This window comes from Erinaceus europaeus, chromosome 8 (genome assembly GCF_950295315.1).
Source record: "Erinaceus europaeus chromosome 8, mEriEur2.1, whole genome shotgun sequence".
Lineage (NCBI taxonomy): Eukaryota > Metazoa > Chordata > Mammalia > Eulipotyphla > Erinaceidae > Erinaceus > Erinaceus europaeus.
Genome location: NC_080169.1, coordinates 119731352 through 119744399, shown reverse-complemented (window position 1 = coordinate 119744399; position 13048 = coordinate 119731352). Strand labels below are relative to the sequence as shown.

Sequence of the window (13048 nt, the reverse complement as noted above, 5' to 3'; positions counted from 1 at the left end):
CACACATTACCAAGTACAAGGGCCCAGGTTCAATCCCTGGTCTCCAACTGAAGTGGGAAAAGACTCACAATTGGTGATGCAGTGTGTTGAAGATATCTGTCTCTCTCTTCTGTCTATCTCTATTTCTATCTCTGACTCCCTCTCTTTCTTCCATTTCCCTTTTGATTTCTCTTTCTCTATCCAATTAAAACTAAATAAGTATGTAAATGAATATTAAAAAAGAACGAAAGAAAGAAAACAGTAGTTGGCATGATTCCCAATGACCACATTGCTTTTCTATTATGCCCTACCCCATCTACCTTTCTTTCTTTCTTTTTTTATTTTTTTTAAACCAGAGCACTGCTTTGCTCTGGTTTACTGTGGTGGGAGGGATTAAACTTGGGACTTTGCTGCCTCGGACATGAGAGTCTCTTTGCATAAACATTATGCTATCTACTCCACCTCCTTCTGATTTTCTGTATCATCTTAGAGTGGAAGTTGAAAGAAGAACTCTTAGGGGGTTGAAACCATTCTCTTGATGACATAGTGATGTCTACCAGGGAGGTGTCTGCTAAGGTTTGTAGTTAGTGCCCTCAAACTTTTCTGTATTTCTTTTTTAAAATCCCATTTTAAAATTTATTTATTTATTTATCATTGGATAGAGACAGAGAGAAATTAAGAGGGGAGGGAGAGATAGGGAGAGAGACAGAGAGACACTTACTGCACTGCTTCACCACTCATGAAGCTTTCCCCTTGCAGGTGGGGACTTGAACCTGGGTCCTTGTGCATTGTAATGTGTGTGCTTCACCAGATACAACACTGCCTACCCCCTTCAAACTTTTTTTATGTTTACAGATATACTTTACTATTTATTAATGAGAAAGAACCAGAGCATCACTTTTGACACATGCAGTACTGAGGACTGAACTCAGGACTCCATGATAGAGAGTCCAATACTTCATTCACTCATCTACCTCCTGGGCTGCCAGCCAAACACTTCTTAAACAAGGGACCAGAAAGTAGACACAGACCAGCTTTGGTCGATCTCCAGTGGTTTACACTGCAGGGCTAGCATCACGGGCAGGAGAGCTGATCTAGGAACCAAGCTCATGGCGGTAGCAATACATATCTTTATTCATGCGGGAGCCCCAGAGTTGGGTGTGAAAGCAGCAGGTTAGGCCACATGGAGCCAACCCCAATGGCTGGTGTCCACCTCCCAGTCTGCATGCCTGACCTTCTCTAGGTCAGGAAGCAGAAGAGAGAGAAACCAGAAACAGAAGGCTTTTATAGGATAAAACCAGAAGTGGCAAGTCAGAAATGGAAATGGCTAGGAAAGGGAGTGGAGAAAGGCACAAGGCATGCTGGGAAGGTGGAAGCTTCCTTAGCAACTGTTGTGATGATTTTAGCTGTTGTGATGGTTTTAGCTGGTAGGAATAATGTGATGGATTTAGCTGGTAGGAATAATTACCCTGCAGGCAGGGCAGGTCTTGAGGTAGAAAGAAGATAGATCAATGGGTGGAGATCTTTCAGAAAAAAAACAATGATTATGTAAACAGGCCATACTATCAGCAATGCAGGATGGGGGTGGTGCTGGCTTAATGCCTGACATCAAACCACATCTGTCAAGCCATGGACAAGCCTTAACAGTGATTCTATTCATTCCACATGACAGACTCCATGTCAGCTCTAGCTCTGGAACTCTTTGTTAATTCTCACCTTCCCCACTTCAGGTACCACCTAGATATTTTATTGAAAACATGATTATTATCAAGCCTGAGTCTAAAATGGGCATAACAGAATATGTTTGAGCCAGGAGATACAATAAGTAAATTAATAGTATCTAAAAAAAAATTGTCAGAGAGAAACTGAGAGGGAAAGGTAAGATATATATATATATACACAGAGAGGGGGGAGGGAGGGAGGGAGAGAAAGAGAGAGAGAGAGAGAGACCTACAGATATGTTACTCTGATAGTGAAGCTCACCCTAGTCCCCTGCAGGTAGGGATCAGGGGCTTGAACCTGGGATTTGTGAATGGTAGTGTGTGGAGTCTATGGCCCCTTCTACTATATATTTTTAAATTATTTTTAATATTTACTTATTTATTACATAGAGACAGAGAGAAATTGAGAGAGAGAGAAGGAGGAGAGAGAGAGGGAGAGAGAATACCAGAAACCCTGCTTCACCACTCGCAAAACATTTCCCTACAAGTCGGGATTTGGGGCTTGAACCTAGGTCCCTGTATATTGTAGCATGTGCTCTCAACCAGAGTTGCAACACCTGGCACCTTCCTCTACCATAAATTTTAAATTCTTTTAAATATATTCAATATCCATCCACTCAATCATTCATCAGTTTTATATTAAGCATGACAAAGAATTATCCACAAACACAGGAAGGTCAGAAATAGACTAGATTAAAACTCTGTGATGATTACATAGAACAAGAGAAAACTTTTTAATTTTTTAAAAATTATCTTTATTTATTTAACAGAGACAGCCTGAAATCAAGAGAGAAAGAGAAAGAGAGAGAAAGAGAAGAGAGAGAGAGAGAGGGAGAGGGAGGGGGAGGGAGAGAGAGAGAGACACACAGAGAGAGAGAGAGAGAGAGAGAGAGAGAGAGAGAGACAGACACCACTTTCAAAGCTTTCCCCATGCATGTGGGGACTGGGGACTCAAACCTTGACATGGGCATCTTGGCAGCTTATATACTTTAGAATATCACTTATATGGAAGAGAAGAAAGTGATAAGGAGTTGATCAATGGCTGGAAGTAAAATAAAGTGGCAATAAACTGTGGTCACAGAGAGAAGGTATGAGAGATGAAAGGAAGGTATCACAGCAAAGAAAGAAATGGGATGGCTTAGAGAATATTGTGACGGAGAAAGGCAGGAGGACTGACACTAGAAGACTGATTAGGCTATGATAGCTGTCTTTCTACCTTAAAGGGATAAGTGAATGGGATGCAGTTCAACTGAGAGAGACAGACATTGCAAAAAGAAAGTAGAGGAGGACTTCCCATAACTGGGAGCTACTCTCTTCCCTGATCCAGCTTTCTAGTCCTTTTTCCAACTATGACACCATCTCCCTACACAATAACCTGGGCCCACCTGCATATTAGATATCAGGCAAAGGCAAAAACTAGTAAAGTCATGGGCCCCTTGGAATATACCTAAAATAGACCTATTAGCTTTTTCCAAAATGGAGACTCCAAGTCTTCATCCATAATATTCTTGCCTTTAGGTTCATGGATTAGTCAACAATTTCTTCTGCATTGTATCTAACTCTTTTTCAGCCACCAGGTTCCAGATGCTACCATGATGCCAACCTGATTTCGCTGGCCAGAGGACAACACCATGTGTCTTGGAGCCCTGACTACCGAGATCCCCGTCCCACTAGGGAAAGAGAGAGACAGGCTGGATCTACCTGAAAACACCCAGGTTCAATGGAGAAGCAATTATAGAACCCAGCCATTACACCTTCTGTACCCCAAAATGATCCTGGGTCCATGCTCTCAGAGAGAGAAAGAATAGGGAGGCTATCAAGGGAGAGGATTGGATATGGAGCTCTGGGGGGTGGGTATGATATGGAAATTTACCCCTCTTATCCTATAGTTCTGTCAACATTTCCATTTTATAAATAAAATTTTAAAAAGAAATTTCAGCTATAAAAATCAATCAGTAAATCAAATGGTCCTAAAATTATGCTACAAAGATATTGTGATTAAAATTGTCTGGTACCCAGATGCCCAAGCACAGATCAGTAGCTAAGAAAATTATGAGATACATAATCATTCACAACTGTTAAAAATGATGATGTCATCTCACATCTAACATCTTAGCTGGAACTTAATGGAATCCCATTATAGTAGACAAGGAAAAAAGAGAGAAAAATCAAGTACCAGATAATCAGACTTACAAGTGGAACTTAAGAGACAGGGATAGAAAGAGAAACACACAATGTTAAATTTAGATAGGGTGTGGTGTATTGCACCAAAGCAAAGGACTCTGGGGAGGACGGAAATTATGGGGCTGAAAAGGCTATTGGATCTCAGTGCATGATGCTGAAAATAGGCCTGAGTTTGGGGTGCTTGTATTTTGCAGACACCTATTACAACATTTTTTCAGACATATATTACAAGATTTTTCAGATAAATATTACAAGATGATAAGAATTCTTTCTACCCCATCAGGAATTGAGGTTGGACAAGATACTCTATGCTATACCTCAGGAAGATGGGTCCTGATATTGGAGCAGTTTGGAATGTTCCTACTCATGACCACAGAATGTGAGCTCAGATCTACAGGGATGCAGAGGTCACATAGGCTCCTAAACTGAATAATCCATCTTTCTGGTCCTTTTTCCAGCCATGACATCATCTCCTCAGACAATAACTTGGATCTACCTGCATATCAGATTTCAGGCTCAGGGAAAAAAAAAAAAAAACTAGAATAGCCACAGGCCCTTTGGAATATAACTAAAATATGCCTACTAGTTATCTACAAAAAGGAGTAACCCCCGCCCTCACTCTTCATCCTCACTACTTCAGCATTTAGGTTCATGATTCCTCAACAATATGCTTGGCTTTGTATGTTAACTCTCTTTTCAGACACCAGGTTCCAGATGCTACCGTGATGCCAAACAGACTTCCCTGGACAGACAACCCCAACAATGTGTCCTGGAGCTCTGATTCCCCAGTGCCCCACCCCACTAAGGAAAGAGAGAGACAGGCTAGGAGTATGGATTGACCTGTCAACACCCATGTACAGTGGGGAAGCAACTGCAGAAGCCAGACCTTCCACCTTCTGCATCCCACAATGACCTTTGGTCAATACTTCCAGAGGGTTAAAGAATAGGAAAGTTATCAGGGGAGGGGATGGGATACAGAGTTCTGGTGGTGGGAACTGTGTGGAGTTGTACCCCTCTTATCCTATGGTTTTGTCAGTGTTTCCTTTTTATAAATAAACAAAAACAATCCTTTGAGGTGTCTCAGTAACTGAAAATGCAAACCATTAACCTCCCCAAATAAAAATGATTAAATAGGGAGCCAGGTGGTGGTGCAGGGGGTTAAGTGCACATGGTGGAAAGTGTGCTGACCAGCATCAGGATCCTGGTTTGAGCCCCTGCTCCCCACCTGCAAGGGAGTCGTTTCATAGGCAGTGAAGCAGGTCTGTAGGTGTCTATCTTTCTCTTCCCCTCCTCTCTCATTTTCTCTCTGTTCTATCCAACAACAATTACAGAAACAATAACAACAACAACAACAATAAATAAGGGCAACAAAAGGGAAAAATTACAAAAATAAAGTTTAAAAATTATTAAATAAAATGAACCTTAAAGAAACAACTAATCTTATGCATGGCAGGAAGGAAAGTTGAAAGTCAGATAAATGGACAGAATGAAATTTTGAGCAAGATTAATGTTAGGTGGAGATAGTATCAAGATTTTATTATTATTTAAATAGCATGAGTGTCATATGAGAAAGAAAAGAGAGAAGCCAAATCAGCCCTCAGGTATAACACACGGGGCACTAGAAATTGTAAAAGGAACCCCAGAAATACAGGTCAGTTCTGCACCGGCTGAGTTCTTTCTCCAGTTGCCAGATCACCAACTTTTAAGATATAAATGCACATGGTAGAGACAGAACGAATGATAAAGTAACATAGGAAATAAAGTTAAACAAGGTCTCCTAGAAACCCACGAGCTCTGAGAGTGTGTAGTGGATAGGTGAAAATGAGAACAGAGAGCATCAGATGGTTCAGAGCTAAATGATACACATCAGACAGAAATCTTTTACCTAGCATTTCAATCCAATAGGGAAGTTAGAAAGCCTATTCTAGTTGACTTGCAAATAACGGAAGGTGAAAGCACAAGTGCTACACTATAACTTTAAATAAATCTGTAAGCAGTAAGAAACTCACTAAGGATAACTCAGTAATGCAGAGCAGTTTATAAGGAAGTGCATTAGAAATTGAAAGACATCCACTTAGACTATGAAACAACTCTATGACTGCACTGTGTTAGATGCAAGATCTAATGGATTTAATTTTGCTGTACTTTGATTTAAGAAATCTATTTTATTTCAGTGGCTTCATGTATGAGTGATTTTTTTTTTTTAAGATAAAGAAAGAGAGGCAAAATTCCATTGGAGGTGTAGGGAATAGTGAAGATATGGTAGAGCTTGTCGGGCCTCCCCCAATGAAAGATGGGTGCCTGAGGGGCAGGACCACTCCTATCAGTCTCTCTACTAAGAGATTGAGCAAGGGAGGACACAGCCTCCAGGATCTGCCCTGCCTATCAGCCTCCCTGCCTCACAACAGCCCACTCCCTTATTATCTACATAATCATTGTTTTGTCTGAAAGTCCCCTCCCTACTTCCTCACCTATTCCATTCCTTTGATCATATCTGATCTACCTTCTCTCTGCCCTCAGGACCCCCCTCTGGCTGCTGGTTACTGATAACCTTGCTTCCTCATCCCTTTCACCAATTAAACATCCTGCTCAACAATTACTGGAAAAGTCCTGACCCTCCCCAGACCCTTTGCCTCCCTACCATATAGGGTCTACACATGTCACTTCCTCCTGCAACCCCTTATAAACCCTGCTTTTCTGTTCAATTAAAGGATTGTTCATGAAGCATTACCCTGATGATCTCTGGTGGTGTCTCTTGCTACATAGGAAAAGATACAGGTGGCTCACTCCTACTGTCCTGGAACATTCCTTCTGGACCCCTGCATCTGATGATCAATAGGGCGGGTAGGCCGGAAGTTTGTGTCTGGGAATAGGCCTTCCCACATGGAGGCTAGACTAGAACTTAAATACTATATATAGAAAAGCAGTACACTGTCCAAGTAAGCTATTTTACCAACATTCTGGGCCTACTGGGTGAGCTATCTTTAACCCCCCCCAAAAAAAAAAAACACAAAAATTCAGCTTTGAATAAACAGGAACAATTGCTAAGAATATGGTGCCTACTTTTCTGTTTTCAGACACAAGTGAGAAGTTATACACTTTATTATTATCTAAATAGATGAAATTAAACAAACCAAACAAAAATACAGGGTGAGACATTAATCAATGAAAATCAATTTCAGCAGATTAAAAGATTCAGAAGGTAGAGCGGGGAGGGAGGTGAATGGGGGTTGGGAGGCCAGTGCCCTATGGGGAAGAGAGGGATGGTGGGTGACATGTGCTGTTATCTACTTTAGGGAGATGTAAATCTCTACCCCTGAGACAACAGTCTTTTAAAAAATTTCCTCAGTTATCATTTATTACGATAGATCTTTCTGATACCTAGGTCTTAATGGTGACATTTAGTTTCATAGTAATATTTTACAGGACTACTGACTGTGCATGTCTACATATAGTTGAGACAAGACAGATAGATTTAATATTGCACCAAATGACAGAGAGTAAGGTAACCCTGGTAATTCGTGTTTCTTCTCTCCGTTTGTACTTGTGGGTATAATAGCTGATACAAAGTTCAAATACACCCATAGCTTGTTTCTCTTGTACAACAGGCTTGTGTAAACTCTAGGATGTCTCACTGGCTCTATTTTCATTCAGGATTTCTCCACTGGAAAATTTTAAAAAGCTTTTTTTTAAAAAAAAAAAGCTAGCTCTTTTGTCATTCTTCCTAATTATGCATAATTATCAAGTAGTGCAATATTTCACAAATTTTATACCATAAAATGGAATTCTAAATGACTTCAAAAACTATTCTGATCCAATTAAATATTAAGATAAAAAAATCAAAAGATAATTGTTTGGCAATAGCTTGACTGCACAACAGAATGAGTGTTAGAATCAGCATATTTAGCAATCAACATTCAAAATGAAAAGGGAATATGCTTTGGCATTTCAATCTTAACTATTATTTATATGGAATAAATTTGATTTAGATTATATTTCATGGAGCAAAGGCACATGGAATGCCTTAGATACCAAGAAAATAAAACACCTTTACATGGATATAACAAAGACTAAAGCTGATATTATGGTATCAGTGCACAGTGAAAACCCAGCTTAGCTTCAAAAGCACCAACTGAGAATTGCAGAAATGTAGAGCAGAAAAGAGAATGAAATATTGATGAGAATCAATGCAATTAATGAAAACTCAATGAAATACTAGTGAGAGTCATAGACAGAGAGGGCAGAGAAGTCCAGGCACATCAGTCCTACAGCCTGATGTAATGTCTCACAAAACTCTAAGTACTCAGAAAATGTGTTTTAGAGGAACGATGTTCTCAGCAATTTAACTGCAAACCCAGTTTTTCTCTGAGGATTGCATCTCACAGTTTACTTTCTGAGGCCATATCTAATTTACAGGTGATCAAAAAACAAAACAAATAATCCCTAACTCAGCTTTCTAATATGATTTTAACAAGGAACTGGGTAGCAAATGGGGGCACCATCCCAAACTACAAAATCCTTGTTGTGGATGTCATGTCTGGGTAACATTTGCTACCCATCCCCAGCTAGCTGTGTGATGAACACAGGAGGCTGAGTTCTGGGAGGTAAGGAGGAGGATGGGATGAGGACATGAGGGTGATGCCCTTATAAATGGGACAAGTGCCCCAACACGGGTCACAAGACTATCTTTTCTCTCCTCCTTCATATGAAGATACAAGGAGAGGCCAGCAGTCCTCAGACCACAAGTGAGTCCTCATGAGTTCCAGACCAAGTTGTCAGCTTGAGCTCATGCTCCTGACCTCCAGAAACACGAGACAAAATTATCCTGGTGATATTTTTATAGCTTATTGCAGAGATTAAGTAATCCTGTACTTGCTTTCTTAACTTTTTGTGATATTTTAGATGAGGTGTTTCTTTCTATTTCAATGAAAATTTAAAAAATGGCACCTCAGACAGTGAAATCACATGTGCACAGACCCTTGTTAACACACACACACACACATGCACACACAGTCACACACACACACACACACTCACACACACACTCACACACACACATTCACACACACACACACTCACACACTCACACACACTCACACTCACACACACACACACACACTCACACACACTCAGACACACACTCAGACACACTCACACAACACACTCACACACACTCACACACACACTCACACAACACACTCACACACACTCACACTCACACACACTCACACACACTCACACACACACTCACACACACTCACACTCACACATACACTCTCACACACACACTCACGCACACACTCACACACACACTCACACACACACTCACACAGACTCACACACACACACACACTCACACACACACTCACACACAGACACACACACACTCACACACACACTCACACAGACACACACACTCACACACACTCACACATACTCACACACACTCACACACACTCACACATACTCACACACACTCACACACACACTCACACACACACACTCACACACACACACTCACACACACTCACACACACTCACACACACACTCACACACACACACTCACACACACTCACTCTCACACACATACACTCACACACACTCACACTCACACATACTCACACACACTCACACACACTCACACACACACACACACACACAATAGCTTGTCGGGTATTTTTTTAATGGAACTGAATCAACTACATGACTTAAGCTTGCAAACAAACCAACGCCTATACCATTTGCTTGTTTAACATGATGCATTCTAGAGCAGTGAATTCACTTTTTCTCATTTGTGTAGTAGGAACAATGATGCTACTGTTCTCTTGTGAGTTTTTCCCCATAAGTACCTCTGTAGTCCTATTTCTACTAGTTTTCATTGTTGTTTATAAAATCTAGAACTTTTGAAAATGATCCCTGATTTCATAATGACAGTTCAGCCACTCTCAGATCTATTAATTGACTTAAGTGATGATAATTTTATTGAAGTTACACAAATGAAAAGAGCTAGACAAGAACAAAAGGATTTTACTAACCATATATATAGAGAAAAAGCAGTTTTGATTTTACTAGTTTGTTAATTAGTATGCATTTTCACTCTTTTAAATAACCCTACACACTTGGTAGGGTTATTTAAAAGAGTGAAAAATAACCCCACATGATTTAAACTATGTGACTTGCTTAATGTGAGACTCAGTGAATGCTTATTGTAAATCACTGATAAACTATATTGTCAAATTTACCTACTAACATCACATGTCTGATATGTGATGAGGGAGGGCTAACCATACTCCCATTCAGTCTATTACTAACATCCTATTTACAGAGAAATGATAGGACAGAGAACATGTTAGATGGTTTTGCTGTGTTTGACTTTTACTAAGCTATAAAAATGAGCAATAAATATCTTGTTAACAGTTACATACAAACACAGTAATTTCTAAAATGAATCTTTTGATATGTAAAGTACGTTTTTTTTTAAGTCAGAACACTGCTCAGGTCTGGTTTATGGTAGAGCAGGAGATTGGTCCTGGCAACAGTAAAGCCTTGGGCCAGAAAGTGTTTGGAGAGCCACTGTGCTGTCTCCTGTCCACAAAATTCATTTTCTTTCTTTCTTAATATTCTATTATTTAAAAAAAATAAATTTCATTTATTTATTTATTGGATAGACATAGGCAGTAATTGAGAGGGAAGTGGGAGAGTAAGGGATGTAGGAGAGGGAGAGGGAGAGGGAGAGGGGAGGGGGAGGGGGAGGGGGAGGGAGAGACAAAAACAGACACCTGCAGACCTGCTTCACCACCTGTGAAGTAACTCTCCTGCAGGTGGGGAGCCAGGGGATGGAAGGAGGATCCTTATGCTGGTCCTTGCACTTTGTGCCACGTGCGCTTAACCTGCTGTGTTATAGCCTGGCTCCTTGTTTAACCACTTTTAAAGCTTTTCGCCTGCAGGTGGGGACTGGGGACTCAAACCTGGGTCCTTGCTCATTGTAACATGTCTGCTCAACCAGGCACTCCATATCTGGCACCCAATTTGAAATTCCAAGATAAACTATTCATGTTTTATATTTTCAAATTAATTTTGCTCATTTTTCAGTAAGTGCATGAAACTAATCAGAATATTTAAAATGAACTTAAATAAAAATATAACCTTATATGTGAGGCTTTAAATATAAATAAAAGCTAATTCAAGGAAAAATAAGTGAGTAGTAAATTATTCTATATCTGAATTAATGAGAAAAATCAATATTTATCATAGCAGGTTTTTTTTTTCTATTTCACAAGCTCTGACATTTGTAATTCTTAAAATAATGCCAATAAGTTCTATTTATCATTTTAATGACTATATCTGACATCACACACTAATGATATTTGAAACATATGCTTAATTCTAGATGTAAACATATGTTGAGGTTTGCAATAATGTTATAATTATACCATCTAACCAACCAACTAAAAGTGATGAATGTTAGGAAAATAATCAACTGCATTATGAAAACATTATCAATTAATATCAGAAGTAGAATACCATACCATTCTTCTGAAAATTCTGGCAAAGTGAGTGTACACACACACACAGACACACACACACACACACACTTGAATGTGAAAGCATAATATATAAATAGATGTAGAAAGAATAACTTAGGGGCCGGGTGATGACACACCTGTTTGAGCACATGTGTTACAATGCCCAAGGACCCAGGTTCAAGACCCTGGTCCCCACTTGCAGAGGGAAAACTTTACTAGTGATAATAAAACAGTACTGCAGGTCTCTCTCTCTCTCTCTTTCTACTTCCCCTCAATTTCTGGCTGTCTACATCCAGTAAATAAATGAAGATAATAAAAAAATTTAAAAAGAGAAAGAATACTTAATGGAATCAGCCATAAATATAAAAATCAACGATGCATGCAAGAGAATAGAGGAAGAAAATTCAGATTCTGTCTGACCTTTGTTAATTTTATTGGACTGTAAAAAGAAGAAAATAGTCTTAAAGTAGTGGGACAATTTCAATAGTATCAATAAAACTAGTAGTTTTTCTTAAACAAATAAATAAACAGGAAAACAGGAATGCCTTCTTCACTACCAGAAGGACTTTCTTTTGTTATTATTATTATTATTATTATTTTAATTTCTTTATTGGGGAATTAATGTTTTACATTCAACACAGCAGGACTTTCCATAAAATTAAATGGCATCCTACTGAATGGGAGAAGTTATTTATGCATATTAATCAAAGGACTAAGAATATATATATGCTTACATATATATTCTCTATATTCATATAGTGCTCCTGGAGACCACTTTTCCCCCCTTTAGTTGTTCTTGTTGTTGTGGCCTTGTTGTGGTTATTGTTGTTGTTGATGTCATTCCCTGTTGGATAGGACAGAGAGAAATGGAGAGAGGAGGGGAAGACAGAGATAGGGAGAGAAAGACAGACACCTGCAGACCTGCTTCACCACCTGTGAAGTGACTCCCCTGCAGGTGGGGAGCCGGGTGGTCGAACTGGGATCTTTATGCTGGTCCTTGTGCTTTTCGCCACATGAGCTTAACCCGCTGCGCTACCGCCCGACCCCCATATGAAAAATTTACCAACATCACTGGTTATCAGAGAATTTTAAATAAATAACCACTTCTTACCCTTATAAATGTCATACTTCAGAAAGAAAAAAAAAGTAGCTATAGATGCTGATGAAAATATGGGGGAAACAAAAAAGAAAACTTCTCTTTTGCAGGTAGGAATGTAAATTGATTCAGCACCTGTAGAAAATAGTGTGGAGATCCCCAGAACATTGGGAATGGATCTACCTTATGATAAAATAATCCTTATCCTAGTAATTTATCTAAAAAACAAATAAAGCCCTAGCCAAAGAAATCTATGCATCACAATTCACAATCATCCAAATATGGAAGTAACCCAAGTACTCAATGATAAATGATTGGCTAAGAAATTTTTGATGTATATATACTCAAAGGGATACTTTTCATCTATAAGAATAATAAAATCTCCTTTGTCATATCTTGGGTGAAACCTGAAAGAGTTATGTTGAGTGACATAAGTCAGCAAGAGAAGGAAAAGTACAGTATAATTTCACTTAATATGTGAAATTTACAGAAAACACAGGGTAAAACTTGGACAAGGTATGATCTGTTGATGAAAAGGTGG

General features: G+C 39.3%; 1 protein-coding gene and 1 long non-coding RNA gene across 2 annotated transcripts in view; one reads left to right on the top strand and one right to left on the bottom strand.

Annotated features, from left to right (window-relative positions):
* LOC107522810 (uncharacterized) overlaps positions 1-3570 on the top strand; it is a 31075-nt gene extending 27505 nt beyond the window's left edge. Inside the window, exon 3 of the long non-coding RNA XR_009551252.1 lies at positions 3271-3570. This is a non-coding gene — a long non-coding RNA (uncharacterized LOC107522810). The remainder of the gene's footprint in view (positions 1-3270) is intronic.
* Positions 1-13048, bottom strand: part of CNTNAP2 (contactin associated protein 2) — a 2382269-nt gene that overhangs the window by 1151618 nt on the left and 1217603 nt on the right. The window lies entirely within an intron of this gene.